The following is a 22,148-nucleotide window of genomic DNA, read 5'->3' on the forward strand; positions in this document are numbered from 1 at the left end:
GGCTCTACCACTGAGCCACGCCCCCAGCCCCTCACTGGGGGATTCTAGGCAGGGCTCTACCACTGAGCCACGCCCCCAGCCCCTCACTGGGGGATCCTAGGCAGGGGCTCTACCACTGAGCCACGCCCCCAGCCCCTCACTGGGGGATTCTAGGCAGGGGCTCTACCACTGAGCCACGCCCCCAGCCCTTCACTGGGAGATTCTAGGCAGGGGCTCTACCACTGAGCCACGCCCCCAGCCCTTCACTGGGAGATTCTAGGCAAGCAGGCTTCTTCTGAGCTGCACCCTTAGCCTTCTGTTTACTTCTGTTGAGACAGCCGACATGATGCGAGAGCAGGCTTGCCATCTGGTTTTACAGATGGGGAACTGACATGCAGGTAAGTCAGGTCCCTTGCCTGTGCTCTGCATTCACAGTAGATGTAAACGGAGTTGGAATTGGGCCCCGGCCTGCCTGGCCCTGTAGCCAGAGCCCGTGTGCTCGGCATTTTTATCATTATGTTCTGTTTCCTTCAGCTCCTACCATAATTGCTCAGTGGGTTTGTCTATTACCTGTCTGCCAGGCAGCCAGTAAACGCCCGTCTTTTGGTGTTTTGAGATGGAGGTCTCATCAGTTAGCACAGGCTAGCCTCCCAGTCCTCCGATGGCCACTACAGCTCGATTGCAGTCCTGTTTATTGCTGAATCCCCAGCTCTAGAACAGGACTTGCTGCACAGCAGCCCCGGAGGGAACCTCTGCTGAGGAACCAAGCAGAGTCACCAGGGAAGAGTGTGGAGAGCTGGGTCCCTCAGACAGTGCTGGCCGGAATGGAAAGTAAAGCATCCATGCAAAACCACATGGACACATCCATAAAAACTAAGTACCCAGCTATCACATGACCCAGCCAGCGAACCCTTGGGCACTTCACCCAGAGAAATAAAACCTCTGTGCACACAAAAATCTTCCTACCATTGTTCATTAAAAGCTTTCCTCCTGCCGGGCGGTGGTGGCGCACGCCTTTAATCCTAGCACTTAGGAGGCAGAGGCAGGTGGATTTCTGAGTTCGAGGCTAGCCTGGTCTACAGAGTGAGTTCCAGGACAGCCAGGGCTACACAGAGAAACCCTGTCTCGAAAAACCAAAAAAAAAAAAAAAAAAAAAAGCTTTCCTCCTTACCACGTCTGGAAACAGCCCCGGTATCCAGGTGAATAAAGCCATGCAGTGTCCGCGCTGTGCCGCAGTCCTCGGAGCTGTGGAGTGGCAGTCGGCAGAAGGAGCCGCTGGGGGGCAGTGCTGGGTGAGGAAAGCTGTGCCATGAGTCCAGTGTGCAGCATCTGGACGTGGAAGACCACGGAGCTGACCATAGACATAACTGACACGGCCAGGAGTAGGTGCTGCCGGGAGCTGGTCAGAGCCATAAGCAGAGAGGGGTCTTTGCAGTGATGAAGTCATCCAGAACAGGGGACAGGTGAAACCCAGGGGCTCACTGAAGGCCACCTACACCCTCCCTGTGCCTGTCGTGATGCGGTGAGTACACAAACACGCATGTGATAAGCCTGTAGATAAACATGCGCACACACACACACACTCACACACACACACTCACACACACATACCACACACACACACCACACACACATACACACACACACCACACACACACTCACACACACACTCACACACACACTCACTCACACACACATACACACTCACACACACACACACACTCACTCACACACACACACACCCAGCAGCTAGGGACGTGGAAAGTCACCCAACCATCCAGAGAGGAGGAGGAGGACAGCAGACCAGCCCTCAAATGGCAGTCAGGGTGTCTGCTAGGGTCCCAGCTGCTGGCTCACCCTCTTGTTTGCTCACACACTTAGGAGAAGGGAGGGAGGGAGGGAGGGAGGGAAGGAGGGAGGCAGGCAGGGAGGGAGGGAGGGAAGGAGGGAGGCAGGCAGGGAGGGAGGGAAGAACGATTGACTCTAAGCACAGGAAAGCCTCCCTGGTTTCCACCTCTTCATCTTGTAGAAATAGATTCGTCTTCACCCCTGGGCCTCCACAAGGCTCCCAAACACAGTTGCCTGCAAGGCATCGTCAGCCAGAGTTAGACAGTTGTCAGCATGTTAAAATTCATCCAGTACCACTGGTTATGGTGGTCCGAATAAGATGGCCCCATCCATAGACTCTGGCATTTGAATCCTTGGTCCCCAGTTAGTGGTACTGTTTGGGGAGGCCTTACTGGAGGAAGTGCATTACTAGGGGTAGGCTTTAGAGTTTAAAGACTCTGCTATTTGGAGTTTGCGCCCTCTATTTCCTGCTTGTGGTACAAGATGTGAGCTCTCGGCTGTTCCTACTGCCTGGTGCGTGCTCACACTTCCCCGATGTGTTAGCCAGGGACTCTCAACCCCGGGAACCATAAGCCCAAACTAAGCCCTTCCTTCTATAAGTTGCCTTGGTTGTGGTGTTTTATCAAAGCAGCACAAAGGTAGCTAATGTGCTAGATATGGTGGTTCACACCTGTAATTCCTGCACTTGAGAGGCTGAGGCAGGAGGATCAGTGGTTCAACATCCTCCTCAGCCACATGCGGAGTTCCAGGCTAAAAAGAAAGGGAAAGGGGGAAGGGGAGTGTGTGTGTGGGAGAGAGAGAGAGAACCCACACACAAATCATCAAATATATACTAAAAACTTATAGTTTACAGCATGTAACTATATTTCTGGGATTAAATACATAGCTACACACTGCCAAATAACAATAGTAATGAAAGAGCCGTGTGCCTGGCACTCTCTGCTAAGTGCTTTCCAAATCCGTGTAACAAGCTGTGACTCAGTGCTTTACAGTCAAATCACAGGAGCAGGGTGCCCAACTGCCTATAGATCGGACCGGGGCAGGCTGAGTTCAGAGAGACCTTCCCTTTGTTTTCCACTCCTCACCAGTACCTTTTCACCGGATGAGATGATGGGGAGCTGGGAGCCTTGGGAGGTCCACGCGCCAAGGTCCTCGGGCCATGTGCCATCTCAGAGCTCACAGCAGTGGCCCAGATCCTCAAAGGCAACCTTTGATGCAGGAACAGAGCAGCTGCAGGAAAGCCAGCCAGCTTTCGGGCCTGCCTCTCATCCTCAACCCCAGCAGCTGGGGATGAGCCCCCTGCTGCTGTCGGGAGCAGCAGAACACAGGGACCTGCTGCAAGGCAGCTGTTGTGAGGATGGGGAGGATGCAGTGAGCCATTCTGCGGGGCTTCCCCGAGCACTGCATACACAGGACCTCACTGAGGGCTGTTCTGTGCCCTCCTAGTTGGGGGCACGCCACCTGAGAGCTGCTAGCCATCTCTTTACACAGGAATGGATTGACCTTCCTGTTCCTACTGCTGCTGCCCACTTCCCTCTTGTACAGATTTTCCTTTAATAATTAGAAAATAACTGGCTGGCCAGGGGTAGTGACACATGTCTGTAATCCTAGTGCTCAGGGGGTCGAGGCAGCAGCATCACAAGCCCAGCCTGGGCTATGTAACAAGACCTGGCTTAGGAAAACAGAGCAAAGACAGCTGGCTAACATGCAAATCCTCATTGAGATTCTTGTGCTTGAAACACTGGCACCATCTGGCCAAACAGGAAAGCCATTTCATACGTTCTACAAGTCCAGAGGTAGACAACACCAGAGTGGATACATTCAGTCACTCAACATGTGTGTCATGGATGCCAGCTCTCAACCTTGGCTTCCTCCTCATATCCCTAGGTCCCAGAATGCCTTCTGGTGACATCTAGGGCCGCATGCTTTTTTGTCTACAGGCATCGAGAGAGATCACATTGAACAGACCCTTCCCCCATGAGGTATAATCCCTTTCAGGCTACAATTGGTCCAGCTTAGGTCATGTGTCCTTGCCAATCAGCTAGTCAGATCAGAGAGGAGCCACTCACTGTTGCCTTTGACCAATTGGAGTACCTCTTTCAGGAGCTGAGGAAGTGGGGATTGACCAGGCATCTCGGTACCCACCACACGGTAGACAGGCCTCTTTGCTCTGTTCCTGACTGGAGCTCACACGCTCACAGACCCAATGGTTTGGTGGCTTTTGAGAATAAAGCAGGCAGTTTTGGAGTCTGGAGTCCTGTGTCTTTTTCTCCTGCATACCTCCTTCACCCTCACATCCCCACAGGGAAAGAAACAGAGACTAGTGTCATGAATGGCTGGGCTGCTGCTAGACGAACTACCTTCACCTCACTGGGTCGATTTTCTTCCTTTCTTTTCTCTATCCCTCCATCCACTACTACCTCTTTTCAAAGTGTCTGTGGTATGGCTGTGGCTATGGACCTATTCTTGCAGAATATATCTTGAAATTTCAGTAAAGAAGCAGCTTTTAGCTGGGTATGGTGGTGTATACCGATAATCCCAGCACTTGGAAGGCAGATGCAGGGAGATCTCTGTGAGTTCAAGGCCAGCCTGAACTACCTAAGAGACCCTGACTCCTAACAAAAAATGTACCAGCTTCCAGAAACAGCCTCGGGTGTGTTTTCTGTCTCTTATGGGTTTCATAAAACATCTTATGTTTGAGAGCTAGCCACATTGTTATACTCCAGCAGTGATAGTCCAACTGTCCCCTGGTGCCTAGCCACAGCTCATGTTTCTGGTCCCCTAGTATGAGGTACCAAGTTGTACCAGATCCATACCTCAGCAAAAAATGCTTCAGAGAGTGTCGACATGCCTGTGCCCCTATGAATCTGTGAGACTCAATTCAGGGTCTGCCTTGGGCAGCAAATGGTGGGCTGGTGTAAAGGGGGCATTCCTTCTCGTTCCACCCACGCTCCTCCCCACAGTTCTCGCTGGTCATAGGTCTGGTTTCTCGGTGTTCTTTTTGTATGCTTTTGTGGTGCCGAGAATCAAACCCAGTGCCCAACACATACAAGACAAGTGTTCTCTACTGCTGAGCCACGACCCCATCCCATCACTGGGGGATTCTACCTGGGCAAATGCTGTACCGCTGAACCACTCCTCCGGCCCACGTTTGCTTCTTACTACTCTGCTTCCTCTGTACCAGACAGCCGATGGGTGTAGAATGCGGTCTGGAGATGTGCTTGTTTCTCTGTTCGCTTGCTGTGCAGGGGATCAAACATGCTGATAACTACGTGCTCTACCACAAGATTTTTAAGATTTGTTCTTTATCATTTTTATTTCTGTATATGGCTATGTGTCTTTATGTGCAGGAGTGCAGAGGCCAGAAGAGAGTGTCAGATCCCCAGGAGCTGGAGCTGTAGGTAGGTGGCTGTGAGCTGCCGGATGTGGGTGCTGGTCACCAAACTGCAAATGCCTTAACACAGAGCCATCTCCATGGGTAGTCTGGTCAGTACCAGGTGTCTCTTTGCAAGGAAATGAGAGGACACACTCAGGAAGGGAAGTTCTGAAGTCAGTGATCTGAATTAGAGTCCCAGTTCAGCATGTGATCTGGCAAATAGGTGAACACTCTCCAAGTCACAGAGCTTCTGTGTCTGTAAAATAGAACTAGCAATAGTATCTATATGGTTTGGCCCCTGGTGTCACATCCTCCTATATCCAGTTGGCAGGAAGGACTGGAGACCGTGGAGCAGGAGGCTGTGGGGGAAGCAACTAGGACTGCCTACTTGTAGGCAACCTACTTTTAATAAGGGTTCATCCTCTCCTCTAGCCCACCACCCTGCAGAGGTCGTGGAAGAGAAAAGTTGTTAGGATGTGGGGGAAGTGGACCTGTTCAGCAATAGTTCTACGGAGGCGAACTCAACCTTCTTTGTCAGCAGTTCAGTCCCATAGCAAACGCCAGATACAACTTAGGAGCTGCAGACAGTCCTCTCGGCAGGCAGACACTAGGCACGGACTGGCAGCTACTGTCCAGTCCTTCCAGCAAGCAGACTCCAGGCAGCTGTAGTTCAATCCGGACAAAACTGCCAGGCTTGTCTGAAGTGCCTCGGGAACCTCCCCAGCAGCCTTTGGGCGAGTTTCTCTCTCAATGGCGGTGTTATCACAAGCTGAGCTCACAGTAAGGTGAACCATACGTACGTGTTGTTAGCAAAGGCTAGTGAGGTGGGGCAAACCAAAACAAGGCTCGGGTACTTTTCCACCACTGTCTGTGGGTCATATTTATGTTCCCTCATAAGCGTTCTTTCACGTGTTTGCTTTACCAAGACATCCTTTCACCTGTGTGCCCCAGCAAACCATCATTTGATGTAACTAACTTTCCAAAGAACTAGAAGTTTCCACTTCACCTACCTCTTACTGTTTCTTGTCAGAAGCCCTCCTCTCTTCCACAAGCCTTTTTATCCTCGGGGTTGGCAGCTGAACAAAAAAGAGGGGTTGGAATGCTTTGGGGAGCCAGTGAGTGTTTGCTCTGCACCGGGAAGTGAACTCTGCCTTCCACTCAGATCTGGCTCCAGGGTGTCCCCAAGCCACAGACAAAGCCACCTCAGGGGAATCTTAGCCGTTAAGGACATTCTTAGTCAGCAGGCAGAATTTGAACCCAGCTCTGCCTCTTACAGCAATGTAGCCTTATGCAGGTTACTTTGATTCTCTTGTCAGATCCTGTTGTGTAAAAAGGAATTAGCAGTAGTTCTCTAAGAGGGTCATGCTCATTAAATGAGCCAACATAGGAACAGTGCTCAGAGCAGGGCCTGGTGGAGAACAGGCCTTGTCCACATACTGGCTGGGATCAGCTGGTTCCAGTCATCAAACGGCCTTGATGAGGAAGGTCACACAGTAGACGTGATTGTCCCATGCCTGACGTGTCTCCTGGAAGACAGAAACCCAGGTAAAGGCGAATCTCAGGAACCAGATCAGCAGCTGTCCCTGGACAGAAGACGACTCTGGTGGCTGTCTAGACAGAGAATGATAGTGGGGACAGCATCTGAGCATCTAGGGACACATACTGTCATCCAGCGCTCGGATGGGTGGGCAAGGGGTGTACAACATTCATCCCAGCACTCAAGAGGGAAAGCAGGTGAATCTGCGAGTTCAAAGCTAGCCTAGTCCACAGAGTGAACTTCAGGCCAGCCAGGGCTACATAGTGAGACCCTGTCTCAGGAAAAAGAAAAAAATAAAGTTTATGTGTGGGGGGGCACACAGAACAGAAACATTCAGATTCAGAAGGCTGAAAGGGAGGTGCTGGGAATGACTACTCCTTTTTTACCGAGAAAGCAGTCTTTGGCACAGATGTCTTCCCCTCCGCCTACCAGACTTGCTGTTACTTTTGTAGTAACTGGAATTAACCCTCCAGAGCTGCTCTTGGGCTATTCATCCTCTGACCCAGGCCACTGCAAACTTGTCTCAAAGGAGAGTGAGTCTGAGTGTACCCACCTGCCATGGTATCCTAGGGGACAGCGTTAGCAGCTTCCATCCTCACTCTGTAGACCCAGGTTGTGGTTCAAGACGGACATCACTCTGCCTCCTGTCGCCTCACCTGCAGTGAGAGTGACACTGCCTGCCCTGGGGTCTGCTGGGATCCAGAGGGGAAGAAGGTTAATATATGCCCCCTCTCTGGAGTGAATCAAGGAGGAGAGGTCCAGTTTAAAGCCAGCCCTAGCTGTATAGTGAGACCAGGGAAAGAGAAGTGGAGGCTGAGCTGGAGAGTGGTTTAAGAGCTTGGTGCACTTGTAGAAAATCCAGGTTAGGTTCTCAGAAACATCTGTAACTCTAGGTTAGGGGCTTTTCCACCTGCACCCCACCCTTGCAAGGGTGCGGTGCGCATGCACGAAAATAGTCATACACTTCCAGAGGCAGAGGCAGGAGGATCTCTGGGAGTTCGAGGCCAGTCTGAAATACATAGGGAGTTCCAGGGACAGCCAGTGTCCAGAATCCTTTCTTGAAAAACAGAAGAGAAGGAGAGGGAGAGGAAAAGGGAGAAGGAGAGAGAGAGGAAAAACAAAAGGCAAAGGAAAGAGAAGGAAAGGGGAGAGGAGAGGAAATGGAAAGGAAAGGAAAGATTAAAGCAATTTTGGAAATCCATGAAAGTATAAAGAACACAGCTCTACTTCCAGAAGGTCTGTCCAGCCTTCCTCTGAGCGGGTGTGCATTCTTAGCTGCTGCAGGAATGTTTATCATCAGCCGATGCAGGGCCAAGTTCCCCTTACTCCACAAGCCGTTAGGGCCAGTGCTATGTTCTTTGTTTTGGGTCCCCTTTATAATCAATGCCATTAATCTTTTTTTTTTTCCATCTCTAGTTACTTCTTTGGAATCAATTCCCAGAAGTAGCAATACTAGTTTAGAGGGTAAAAACATTTTTACATTTAAATTGGTTGCCAAATTGCCTGGAGAAAGGGGTGTGTGTGTGTGTGTGTGTGTGTACCACACGCCTTTGTTTAAAAGGCATTGGAGGGCCCCATTCCTGTCCTGTGTCTGGTGCTGGGCAGGCCACCATTGCACTGGCCTTCTGGGAGCCTGTGCCTCTAGCTCCTTCCACCTGGCCTGAGGCAGCAGTCCCTGCAGCGTTGCCCCAGGGCAGGATGGTTCCTAAACAGAGCAGCCAGCTCTCACCATCTGCCAGCCAGACCAGTGGGCCTGAGAGGAAACTGTAACCCTTCCAGAACCTTCTGTGGTGATTTTGTAGGCGCAGGGCTGGCATTCATGTTCCTGCAGTCTTGCCATCCATCCCCTGTGAACTGTGCCCACCTCCCTTCCTCTGTCCCCAGATAACCTGTGGTTAGTTACCCTGAGACTGCCTCTGTGGGCACAGGCCACATCTCCCGGCCCCTCCTACCTCAGAAGAAGTGCTCTTTCCCCAGCAGGTGTGTTTTCACACACATTCTGCCCATGGCTGGAGGGCAGGTGATTGCTTCTAAGGGAGAGAAAGGATTACAGGCCAAGTGGATTGTCTAGCGTGGTTCCCATGTGTACAACTCCCTAGTCAGAATAGGTCATATCCAGACTCACAAAACAGACCCACGGGTCTCCGAAGACAGTGTTCTTCTGGCTGAAATGTTTAAATACATTTATTTATATACTTATAAAAATTAGGGGTTGGAGAGCTGGCTCAGCAGTTAAGAGTCCTTACTAATTTAGGTCTAGAAGACCAACTCAGGTTCAGATCCAAGGACCCATGTCAGGCTGTTCACAGCTACCTGGAACTCTAGTGCTAGAAGATCTGAAACCCTCTTGCACCCATAAACACATGCAGGCGCGTACGTACGTACATACATACATACATACATACAAATAAAAATAAACATATTTTTTAAAAATCACATATCTAATAAGTCCTGGCGATTAGAGCTCTGTAGACCAGGCTGGCAACAAACTCAACAGAGATCCGCCTGCCTCTGCCTCCAAAGTGCCGGGATTAAAGGTGTGCGCCACCACCAGCGAGTTATTTTTTAAAGATAGGGATGAGGAGTATTCAGGGCTATCAGGAGAGTGACATTATCAAGCTATATTATATGTATATATGAAGTTGTGCGTGTGCGTGTGTGTGTGTGTGTGTGTGTGACAATAGAACCACTCAGAAAGATTAGATATCTAAGGCAAGTCTATTCGACATTGTTTAGAGCTAGAAATATAACTCAGTTGGCCGTGCTTGCTGAGTATGGCGCTCAAACTGTCTTCAAACAGAATAGCCAAGATGACCTTGACCTCCTGACCCGGCTGCCTCCAGCTTCCAAGGGTGGGATTACAGTTCGCATCCTCACGTTCAGTTTGTACACGGTTATTTCCCACCCGGACGGAACCGCTGCCAGCCTTCTAGAACTTTCCCCTGGGTTGACCTAGATGGGAGAGAAGGGAGGCCAATGGCCACAACAGTTTTAGCATGGTTTTTTAATACTATGATTTTTTTTTTAAATACAAAAGATAATATACCATTCTTTTGAGCTCCATATTAGTTTTTGGTTTTGGTTTTTGTTTCTTTTTTTTTTTTTTATTTCGGTCGCTGGTAAAAGTAACTAATTTTCTTGAAAGGTTCTATTTCTGAACGACTGTGAGTCAAATAAGCCTCCTCTAAACCACAGACAAAGGGGGTCGGTCCTGCCACAGTGCTGGTTTGCGGGACAGAATACGCATATGTGTACACATGCGTATGTCATGGAACCCAGAGATCAAATTCAGCTGTCTTCCTCCATTGCTCTCCACATTTTTTTTTTTTCAGACAGACCCCTCTCAGAATCTGGAGCTGACCCTTTAGGCTAGACTAAACAGGCTAGCATGCCCCTGGAATCTGTCTGCCTCTGCCTGGTATTGCTGGTATACGCCGCCATGCCTAGCTTTTCTGTGAATCCTGGGAATTCAGACTCAGACCTTCATACTTGCAGAGCAGGCACCTCTTCACCCACCAAGCCCTCTCTTCAGCCTCTCCCTGCCTCCCAGGCCTGCCACCCTGACCTCGGCACCATCACGGGAGCCAGAGATAGAACAGTGAGTGGCCAATGTCTTGAAGGCCTGTGGGTGTCTCTCGCTCTAGCCCCACATTCTTGTATTGTCAGTTCAGCATCACAATTGCTTAAGTAAACATTTCTCATTGAGCTGTACCCCCAGCGAGTGGAAAGATGGCTTAGCAGCTAAAAGCTGGTGGACCCAGGTTCAGTTCCCAGAATCCTGAAGCAGTTTGCAGCCATTGCAAACTTCCAAAGGATATAAATACATCTTAAAAAAAAAAAAAAAAGAAGTTACCAGTACCTGTGCCATTTACTGTGCAAAGTACCTCATAGGAACCTTCTTGCTGGGTGCACTAGCAAGGAGACATGTGACACTGTAGGTTTCCATGGTACTTAGTAGGGCTGCAGTTTTATCTCAGGCAGGCTGATTATCAGAGCCTGAGCATTGCTGTAGAATCAACAGGGTATAAAGGCAGTTTTGTTGGGGAGAAACAGAAAGGAAGAGAAGGGAGAGATCGGTGGGGTTTGGTGTGGAGACACCCTTGCTGTGTGGAGCAGGCTGCAACTGAGGCCCCAGCTCAACAGAAGCGGGGGTCGAGTTTCTCCCACTTGTGACATCTGGTCCCATCAAAAGGCTCTGCACTGCTGAGAGGTCACAGAGCTGACCCTGAAGTCAGCAAACCCAGGTCTTCCCCTTCCTGTGGGCCATCTCAGACGTTTTCCCTGTTTCAAGGGCATTTTGCTTGAGTGTTCCCTTGACAGTAGATAGAGGCTTGAGTCCAGGGCTTGATGTCCTGTGCTGTGACAAGGATGTGGCAGTGAGGGGTCAGGGAGGTTAAGATGAAACACTACTGCTGTGACAGGAGAATGCCACCTAAGGTGTATCCTGCACCATACCCCATTCTCCCCCTTCCCTCCCTGCAGAAACCTTTCTAAGCGCTCCCCTGGGGTCTCCCTAATACCTCCCCCCCAGCGTCCTCCCAGCCCCCCAGCCATCCTCAGGTGAAGACTCGGAGAGTAAGAGACTCTCCAGCCCAGCCCTCCTCCCAACCCCCCAGGAACAGGATGCGGCTTGAACAGCTGTTCTTTTACAAGGATTCCCTGGCTGTGTTTAATCAAGATTGTCAAATATTGATTTAATCTCCAGGCCCAACAGATGTGATCCTAGCAGGTTTCGGTGGCAATTAGCTGGAATTAGCTTGCCAGTCAGGCTCCATGCTGACAGGACACCCCGTCTTCTGCCCAGGAGCCTAGCTTGGCCACAGGAGCAAGCCTTACAGGGGGACCCCCTATGTGTTTATCTGTGGGGTTGGCCTGGCTATATAACCCATGGGAATCACCCGCCCCTTATGATAGCCATGGGCCCCTGTGTTGTGGCTTACCAGTGAGCTTGATGACACCCACAGGCAGCCTGGAACAGAGGCCACGCCCCCCATCATGTAGTCACCTCAAAAGGCCCTTCCTCCTGTCTTTGAGGCCTGGCTCTAGCATATCCTTCCCCTTCCTAGGACTTAGCCGTTGCTTCTGGGTGGGCTCATTCCTAAACTCACGTGCCAGGAAGCATATCGTTCCAACTGTGCATGTCGGGGTCTCATTTACTCCCAAGAGAGTGGGACTGGGCCCAGATTGGAACAAGATGTTCAAGCCACATGTGCTTTGGGGGAGCTGTGACACCTTCCCTCGCCCATCTGGTTCCACAGGTGCTCCAGGGGCTACCTCTCCTACCACAGGCTCTGGGCTCCTGGGAAAGAGGGCTTGCTGTTCCTCTCCTTGAGAAGGAGCCATCACAAGGCCTCATTTGGTTTGCTTAGTATACATCAGTGGGAGCAGGGAGCCCGCTGAGCCTTGACTTACACAGACATAGGACTGTGCCCAGACTTAAGCCCTATCATCATCTCCGTTTTCCAGATGAGGAACTGAAGTATAGAAAGGCTCCCCCGTGGGTGCAAAGTCTAGCTTAGGTTGGTGGCAGGCAGAATGAACCCTGGGTGGTCTCCGCTTCAGTCCTCAGTGCTACGGCTGCTGTGCAGGGGAAACCTCCAAGATCTGGTGGCAGGGATTCTCAAGGCGTTGACTCATTTGCTTGCTTGGTTTGGTTTTCCTCTCTCTTCCTTTATGGGCACATGATCCCACAAGTCCTTAACCTCTACGCACTCAATTATACAAGAGAGCAAAGTCAGAACAAAGGTGATGTGGTAGTGTGAGCCTCTGAGTGAGCTCTGCCTCTGCATGGCGGACCTGAGGACTCTGCCCAAGAGCAAGGCTGACACAGGGACTCCCTAACTGTGGAGCGAGTGAGTGAGTCTGCAGACTTTGGTTTGTTTTGTAATAGGGTCTGCTGTGTAACTCAGGCTGGCACCCAGCTCAGGATCCGCTGGCCTCACCCTGACAGGTGCTGAGGCCTCAGGCATATACCACCACCACACCTTGACCGTCAGCCTTAGGGCAAGGGGAGCACCCGCTCCTCCCTCCCAGACTCATCCTGGGGGATTAAACAGGTTCACGCATAAAGCCCTTGCCATGTGCTAGCATGCCATGAGCGCACATTCGGGCTGTAAGCACGCGTTCGGGCTGTAAGCACGCGTTCGGGCTGTAAGCACGCGTTCGGGCTGTAAGCACGCGTTCGGGCTGTAAGCACGCGTTCGGGCTGTAAGCACGCGTTCGGGCTGTAAGCACGCGTTCGGCATGCACTCTCATCCCCCCAGCTCCAGGCTCCTGAGCATCTCGCATCTCCCCTCTGCTGTGTCTCACTTTTGCTGCAAGTGCTTTGTCCTTCCTGGATGAAGGAGTTCACTCAGCCTGGCCTCTGCTCCCAGACATCCGGCCATTGTGTGAAGCGTGCAGAGTGACAGCAGCATGGACACCCGTGCACCTGCCTTGACATGCCAAGGTGTAAAAATAAGATAGCGTGCACGCCAAGAATTTCAATATATAATTTTCATTCACTATTCCTCTTTCCCAAGGGAGAAGAACCATGCCTATGAAGCACCCTTAAAAGCAGGGCAGGTCACCAGGGCCAGGTTGAGTGCTGTAGACACCCACTGCCCTTTTCAATTAGAAACATGAATCCTCTGGCTTCTTTGGTACCGAATACAAAACATAGCTTTTCATGGTTGAGGCCTGGATCACTAGGGTGAGGTTAATGGGCTGTCTTTGCCTCAACACTTCCTAATAAGATTTCCAATGTGTCCATCCTCTTAGCTCCTGGGGGTACTGTAGCATGGTCCCTGGTATTTCTCAAACTTCGATTGAGATCAGGGACAGCCAGGAAGAAGCCCCGTGCTCCACCTGGACCCACTAAGCTGTTGCTGTCTTTCCAGAGTCTGTGTGTCAGTCACGTGTTCCCACAGCTCTCACTTTTTCTTTGGAGCAGAGTGGTCAGGGGTGGGAACCAGACTGTCGGGGTTTGGATCCTAGCTGCACTACCTACCAAGCTGTGGGACTTCGGTCATGTCACTGTCTTTGCCCATTTATGAGTTGGGCATGGTGGATGTCCCTGCTGTGTGGGGTTGTCGGTACATACAGGTTAGTACGGTCTAACATGGAAGCCTGGACCTGGTGCACAGGCAGGAAATATCTGGCTTCGTCTTGTTATTAGCCCATCATCCCTTCCCTTCCCCAAGAGCATGCAATAAGAAGCATATGAGACCCTTATTCCCAGCACCTGGTAGCCTCAGTCATCTGGAGCCCTGAGAGCTCCGTGGAGGTGGCAGGAAGAGGACAGCAGGCCAGCAACAACTGGAGGTCAGAGGAAGCGGGTGGACCGGGCTTTCAGCAGCTCTGCTTCCCGGAGCATCTCCTGCAGGTCTCCAGAGTCCTTTACCCCAGTAATTGTACCACACATGACCCTCAGCAGCATCCGTCCCCGATGTTGTGGTTTGAATCTAAAGCACACTCCACAGAATTTGTGTACTTGAACGTTTGGTCCCCACCAAGTAGCGCTGCCTTGGGAGATAGTGGAAGCTTTTGGATATGGGGCTAGCTGGCAGATTTAGGGCCTCAGGCTGAGCTAGAGGGGTACAGGCCAGCTCCTGTCCCATCTGAACTCTCCACCATGATGCAGTGAACTCTCTCAGAGCACAGGCCCATCTTTCTCCCAAGTTGTTTTTCTTGGGTGCTCTATCACAGCAATAAGGAAAAGAGCCTAGACTGCCTGGTACTTCCAGATCACACTGTTGCTCAGCCTGTTACACATGCCCTCCTGACTGCTCTAGCCACGCCCCCTTAACCTGGTCAGAAACACTGTGTGTTTCCAGATGCATGTACTGTCTTTCGGCTTGGTGCCCAGCCCCCTCCCCCCCATGCTGCCTCATACCGCAATCAATTGCTCAGCTTGCTTTTAGTGGGAGAGGCGGAGAGAGCAGGGTCTCACTCCGTAGACCTGTCTGTCTGTCTGTCTTGGAACTCTGTGTGACCAGCTGTCCTTGAACTCAGATCCACATGCCCAGCCTAGCTACAGAGCTTCTAGAAGATCCTCAGTGGCAGTGAGATGCCTTCAAGGTCAGCTTGACTGTATCTCAAAAAGGGGGTGGAGGGGTGCATCAACTAAAATGGTGGATTTCACATGTTCAGAGCTGGTACAGCGAATGCAACAGTCATGTGACTGGGACAGGTTGACTAAGCGAACACATTTTAGTGCTTGCTTGTTTTGTTTGAGACAGAAACTCACTGTGTAGGCAGTCTAGCTTTAAACTTACAATCCTCCTGCCTCCGACAGTGATAGCACAAGGGCTAAGGTGACATCACTGAGCTCTGTCCTCTATCTAGGGACACTAGGGGAGTCCTTAGGAAGAACACCACGGCTGAAGCTAGCTGTCCACGGAGAAGTCACTGCATCTGAGACAGGCCTGTGGGTCCAGGGAGGACTGGACTGCTCTGGAGGATCCTCAGGGCGTGAGTGGAGCACTGGAGAGAGAGGAGGAGGGAGGGCCTATAGGAAGGCTGCTATGGGCAGTCCCAGCCTTAGCCGTGGGTGTGTGGGGGCATGCCTTTCATCTCGGATGCAGCAGAAGTAGGTAGGCAGCTGCCTTCTGTGCTGAGTTCTCTGGCCCTCCCCATCTGTATCAGTCTGGTTGTATGACTTGGCCCGTGGAGTGGAGAGTTGTTCCCGAGCAGGAGGCTTTAAGGGTCATGGCATGTTTTAGCCACTCCTCTTTCCTCTGACCTTGGGCCGTCATCCCAGGCAAAGCTGCTCTGTGCTGGAAGCCAAGGTGACACAAGCAGAGCCGTCAGCCAGCCTGTGACAGACCTCTCATGTATGTGAGTGCCCTGCCGCTTATCTGGGGTCATTTGTTACTGCAGCACAGCTTAGCCCATCCTAACTATCCTGAGAAGGGACAGAGATAGGAAGGATTCTATCTGCAGTGTAAGTGAGTTGTTCCCAAGGACATCCTAAACAGCTGAACAAGAAAATGGTTGGATCTAGAAGCATTCGTCTATCTCTTCCCACAGGGGAAGATGGAAGCTATAGAGCATGGTGCCTGTGGTTGCAGGAAAGGTTGGGGCTCACCAAATCAGGGGTAACAGAGCTGGGCTCAGACATCCTTGCCTTGGGCACACTGCTTCATCTGTCTGCTCCTGTTTGCTCATCTGTAAAATGGAGGTGGTAATGAAAGCCGCCTTGTGGAGTTGTGAGGCTTAGCAAACGACAGGTGCTTAGAAAGGAACCTGGCCCACAGGAAGATGGCAGTCCCCACAGCTGCCGCCACACACATGCTTCTGCCCATGTAAGCATTTGTTCTAAGACAAATGCCTTTAATGGTGAGAGGTGGATAGGACTGGTTTCCTGCCCAGCTTGCTGTGGAGCCTCAGATTCTAAGTCTTAGCTTCCTTCTTTCACGGATCTTTCTCCTCTCTTGTCAAAAGATAGCTGCAGTGTGCAGCTCCAGCATTATGGACAAAGACCTCACTGGTGTTAGTGGACCAGACTGGGTACATGGTTTGTGCTTGCAAAGGACAGAGCCACTGTGGGCAGGCAAGTGGCAGAGTCCCACAAAGGAAATTCGGCCTGCTATTGGGGAAGAGAGTGGGAAGCATCACAGAGAATTTCATGTGGGATGCTTTGTGCCTTCCCCTCTGTCCGGCCCTGAGCTTGCTGCAGACACTATACCCCACAGAGGACCCCCCTTCAGCTAGACTACCCCTAAGATTTGAAGACCTCATCGGGAACATTCACTCCACTTGAGCCCCCAGAATTCACAAGTGGCAGCCTGGGAATAGGCTAACCACTGATTATCTGCTCTTCTAACAGAGCCCCCAAATCCCCACTGGCCCACAGGCAGTCAGGACAACCACAGTATGGTTCTGTTGCTCCCTGTTTTCCTTGCAACTGGAATGGCCACATGACTTCATTCTAGCCAATGATGGAGAAGGATTGAGGTCAAAGGGATGCTCTAGGAAAGTCTCCATTATGAAGCAAGGCCCACCAGCTTCTGACCATGAAACAACAAAAGCTGTAAGCCAGCAGCATGCTGTACCTGGAGCAGGAAGGAATAAGACACACCTAATGTCATGGCCTTTTTCTCTAACCAGGACTAGAGCCACCATCCCTGGGCCCCTTCTAAGAAAATAATTACATCTTCATTGCCACCTTTGGATAGAGTCTGGTCACACGCTGTCTTAAGGTTTTATTGCTATGAAGAGACACTGTAACCAAGGCAACTCTAATAAAGAACAAAATTTGTCCCCAGTTGGGGCTGGCTTACAGTTTCAGAGGTTTAGTCCGTTATCATGGCAGGAAGCATGACAGCATCCAGGCCGACCTGGTGGTGGAGATGGAGCCAAGAGTTCTACACCTTGATCAAGCAGGCGGCAAGGAGAGACTGTGTCACACTGGGCATAGCTTGAGCATATGAGTCCTCAAAGCCTGCCTCCCCAGTGGCACACTTCCTCCAACAAGGCCATGCCTTCTAACACTGCTCCTTCCTACAGGCCAAGCATTCAACCACATGAGTCTATGGGGCCCAGACCTATTCAAGCCACCACATTCCACTCCCCACAGGCTTGTAGCCATGACATAATGCAGAAGGCATTTAAGCCAACTTCAAATTGCCCGTTGTCTGTCACAGTCTTAACAGTGTTTAAAAGTCCAAAGTTCAAAGTCTCTTCTAAAATTCATGCAGTCCCTTAACTCTTATCCCTTATGAGATCAAAATCCAAAAACAGATCACATACCTCCACCATATAATGGCACAGAATACATACGACCATTCCAAAAGGCATCATATTGAGGAAATACTGGACCAAAACAAACTGAAAACCAACTGGGCAAACTCCAAACTCTCCGTCTCGATGTCTGATGTCAAAGCGCTCTGCAGATCTCCAGCTCCTTTCCGCCTTGTTGACTGCAACACAGGCCTCCCTTTCTTGGGCTGGCTCCACTACCAGTTAGCAGCTCTCCTTGGCAGGTATCCTACTGCTCTGGCATCTCCAACAACTTGAAGTCTCCAAGGCAATCCAGGCTTCATCTTCACAGCTTCATGCAATGGCCTCTCTAGGCCTCCACGCAGGGACACCCCTGCCACACACCTGGCCTCAGCACCTTTCCTTAGTCATGGAGGGAGAGTCCATAGCCCCTTTCTTCTGTGATTCTAAAGCCAGAACTATGTGGCCAAAGCTGTCAAGTTCTATTGCTTGCTGGGACTGGAACATGGCCTCCTAGTTAAATTACATCTTCACCAGCTTTCTGGTTTTGATGGTTAACTTTACTGCCTAAGCTTAGCTGTTCTGGAACATGTTCTATAGATCAGGCTGACCTTGAACTCAGAGATCTGCTGCTCAGAGTGCTGGGATTAAAAGCATGTCCCAGCACAGCCAGACCTAAGCTTTTCTTTAATTCCCTTTCACAAAGTGAAAGCTTAGCTGAGTGGGATCTTGCCCCAAGGTCTCTACTCCTTTAATTCCATTTACTATCCCTTAACACAGGATTTAGCTCCATCCCACTTCCTGATGCTCCTTTAATCATGGAACCACACATTTTGTATTTTTTTCTTGCTTAGCTTGCTTCATTTTATCAAAACTCTATTCATAAGAATGAACCACAGATCAGAGTCTATACTAGGTTGTTTTGTTTTGAGATTTCCTTTGCTATTACAATTAATCTAAATCTCTTTACCTTAGCCTTTGGTAGACTCTTTGGACAAGGGCAAAAAAAGCAGCCACATTGCTGGGCAGTGGTGGCACACGCCTTTAATCCCAGCACTTGGGAGGCAGAGGCAGGCGGATTTCTGAGTTCGAGGCCAGCCTGGTCTACAGAGTGAGTTCCAGGACAGCCAGGGCTACACAGAGAAACCCTGTCTCGAAAAACCAAAAAGAAACAAAAACAAAAAAACCCAGCCACATTCCTCACCAAAATATCACATGAATGATCTTTAGGCATAATACTAAATTCTCCTCTAAAACCTCTTGAGCCAGCACCCCCCGCCCCCAGTTCAAATCACCCTTAGTACCAATGTCTTCCATGTTCCTACTAGGATGATCCATTAAGCCCCACTTAACACATCCCACTGCTTTCCTATTCCAAAGTCCCCAAATCCACAATCCTCCAAACAAAAACATGGTCAGGCCTATCACAACAAATACCTCACTCCTGGTACCAGTTTTTATCGTAGGGTTTTAGTGCTGTGAAGATACACCATGACCAAGGCAACTCTTGTAAAGGACAACATTTAATTGGGGCTGGCTTACAAGTTCAGAGGTTCAGTCCATGATCTTCAAGGCAGGAAGCATGACAGCATCCAGGCAGACATGGTGCTGGAGATGGAACCAAGAGTTCTACATCTTGATCTAGCAGGCGACAAGGAGAGACTGTGTGTCACCCTGGGCATAGCTTGAGCATATGAGACCTCAAAACCTGCCCCCACAGTGACACACTTCCTCTGACAAGGTCATACCTCCTAATACCACCTCCCTCTATGGGCCAAGCATTCAAACACCTGAGTCTGTGGGCCATACCTATTCAAACCGGCACACTTTCCACCCAGTGGATCCTGCTGACTCTTAGCCATCGCCCTTCTCTTCTGCCTTTGCTGACTCTGGGGCTGCCCAGCCTTTCCCAACTCAGACTTCCCAGCTGAGTTCTTGGTAATGTGGTCCACAGAAGCTTAGTAATCTCAGACAGACACAGCCAGTGAGGAACTCACAGAAGCACTGGCAGCCCAGAGGAGCAAGCATGGGTAAGGACCAGGGGAGCACCAGCCAGAGGGAACCAGAGGAAAAGCTAAGCCAGTGCCCCTGCTACTGAGTGACACTCTGTAGGCCCAGGTGTGCTGTGGTTCAAGATGTACTACTTCCTCTCCCCCAGATTCAGTGCACCCTGCCCTGTTTTCATAATGGGAGTTGGGGGGGGGGCAAAGTCTCTTCAAAGCTGGTGAATGGGAGTACAAATGGAGTCCAGAATGCTTGGGACCAGAAATCAGCAGGGGAAGTTTCCATTTGTGGCATCATATTGACACTCAAACCTTGAAAATGAATGAATGAATGAATGAATGAATGAATGAATGAATGAATGAATGAATGTTTCCTGTGCAAGGACTTGGCACTATGTAACCAAGGACATCCTTGAACTTCATATTCTCGCTGCCTCTGCTCCTCAGGGCTAGGCTTGATGTGTGTCACTATGCCCATGTGACACTTAAAATGTTTCCGATTTTTAAGTTTTGGATGCTCAGCCTGGAAGGACAATGGTGACGGAGAAGCAGGAATTTCCACACTTCACAGTGAGATTGGGATGCTGTCAGTCACTGGCACGGCACACCCCAGTTGGAGCCTAGCCGTTTGATTCTCGGGCACACCCCATGCGTCTCTCCTAACTGGATTCCCTATTGGGAAGACCTAGGAGGTCTGGGGGTTTTTGTTTGTTTGTTTTGTATAGCACACACTCAACATGCTCCAGAGGCTGTGGAGACCACTCAGCTCAGAACTGCACTGGCGAGTTGTGTGCAGAGCCGCAGGCCTGTAGAACATCTGTGTGTGTTTGCAGCAAGGTTTGACTAGAAGTGCCCACAGAACTAGAAGCCAAATAACATCAGGAGAGCCCATCTGGCAGGAGGTGCACACCACAGCAAGCCAGGCTCCCTGCTGAGTCACCAGTTGTCACACACAGCCCCAGTGTGCCGACATCAGAGGAAAGAAATCTGCCTTTGTGCAGTCTGGGGGCCACACAACTCTCCACTGAGCACAGCTCCGCACCAGCCGTCCTGGGAAGCATCCTGCGTTCCTGAACTGATGGTTTTGATAGTAGAGTCAGTCCATGCATGGATATGAACATCTCCATCTGTGGGACCTACCAGTCACCAGAGGCTGCAACCCAGCTGCCCCACCCATGTCCAGCTCACCTTTTACTTCGTGGATACATACTGCAGTTTCTCACTAATGCTCCTGTCTTGGGGTTTCTGTACCGTGATGAAGCACAGTGACCAACTTGTGGGGGAAAAGGTTTATTTCATTCGCAGTTAACAGTTCATTACCAAAACCAGTGAGGGCAGGAACTCCAGCAAGACAGGATCCTGGAGGCAGGAACTGATGCGTAGGTCATGGAGGGTGCTGCATATCGGCTTGCTCTTTATGGCTTGCTCTTCATGGCTTGCTCAGCATACTTTTTTAGACACCAGGGTCACCAGCCCAGGGATGGCATCAACTGTAGTGGGCTAGGCCCTCCTCCATTAATCACTAAGGAAATGCCCTATAGGCTTGCCCACTACCAGATTTATTGAAGGCATTTTCTTGAGGCTCCCTCCTCCCTAGTGACTGTAAGTTGCATCCAGTTGACACAAAACTAGCCAGGCATTGTGGAACACACTTACAATCCTAGTATTCCTACAGTCTTGGGCCTCCAGAGGTTACTGAGGCAACAGCATCACAAGTTCAAGACAAGCCTGAGCTACATATGAAAACATGTCTTTAAAAAGAAGAGAAATGCCGGGCAGTGGTGGCACACGCCTTTAATCCCAGCACTTGGGAGGCAGAGGCAGGTGGATTTCTGAGTTTGAGGCCAGCCTGGTCTACAGAGTGAATTCCAGGACAGCCAGGGCTACACAGAGAAACCCTGTCTCGAAAAACCAAAAAAAAAAAAGAGAGAGAGAGAGAGAGAGAGAGAGAGAGAGAGAGAGAAAGAGAGAGAGAGAAAGAAAGAAAGAAGAGAAGAGAAAGAAAAGAAAAAAGAAAAGAAAAGAAAAGAAAAAAGAAAAGAAAAGGAGGATGAAAGTGCAGGCCTGCTTGTGGCTCAGCAGTTGTATGCCTGTGTAGCAGATGCAAGGCTCTGGGCAAAAGCAGAGGGTTCATTAACAGTTAGGAAATGCTCACCTGTGGTCCTGAAAGCAGACAGTGGTGTACCATGGAGAGACAAGCCTCCCTGCTTCCTCTTGTGATGCTAGGACCCATCAGTGTCTCCCACTCACCCAGGGGGTAGGAAGCCATTTGTGAATTAGAGAAATAGGTGTGTTCTTAAGCCCCGAGGGAAATAGGAAGCAGGGAAGATGGCTGTGATGGAGTGGGTGACCCAGGAAGAGCATACTCCAGACCACTGAGGACCTTGTTTGGCTCCTCTTTTGGGCAGACTAACTCAACAAAGACCCATTGAAATGACAGACCAGGACCAGGACCTGGGGGGGACAGATTATTTCGGGCTAATAAAGAATTCCTGTGGGCTGGAGAGATGGCTCAGTGGTTAAGAGCACCGACTGCTCTTCCAGAGGTCCTGAGTTCAATTCCCAGCAACCACATGGTGGCTCACAACCATCTGTAATGGGATTTGATGCCCTCTTCTGGTGTGTCTGAAGACAGCTACAGTGTACTCATATAAATGAAATAAATAAATCTTTATAAAGAATTCCTGTGAACTCTGGTGGGTAT

The 22,148-nt window shown here is 50.4% G+C and overlaps 1 protein-coding gene across 3 annotated transcripts in view; it reads left to right on the forward strand.

The window, feature by feature from the left end:
• Sipa1l3 (signal induced proliferation associated 1 like 3) overlaps positions 1 to 22,148 on the forward strand; it is a 204,655-nt gene that overhangs the window by 96,089 nt on the left and 86,418 nt on the right. The gene's annotated exons all lie outside the window — the stretch shown is intronic.

This window comes from Grammomys surdaster, unplaced genomic scaffold (genome assembly GCF_004785775.1).
Source record: "Grammomys surdaster isolate TR1022 unplaced genomic scaffold, NIH_TR_1.0 125671, whole genome shotgun sequence".
In the NCBI taxonomy this organism is placed as follows: domain Eukaryota; kingdom Metazoa; phylum Chordata; class Mammalia; order Rodentia; family Muridae; genus Grammomys; species Grammomys surdaster.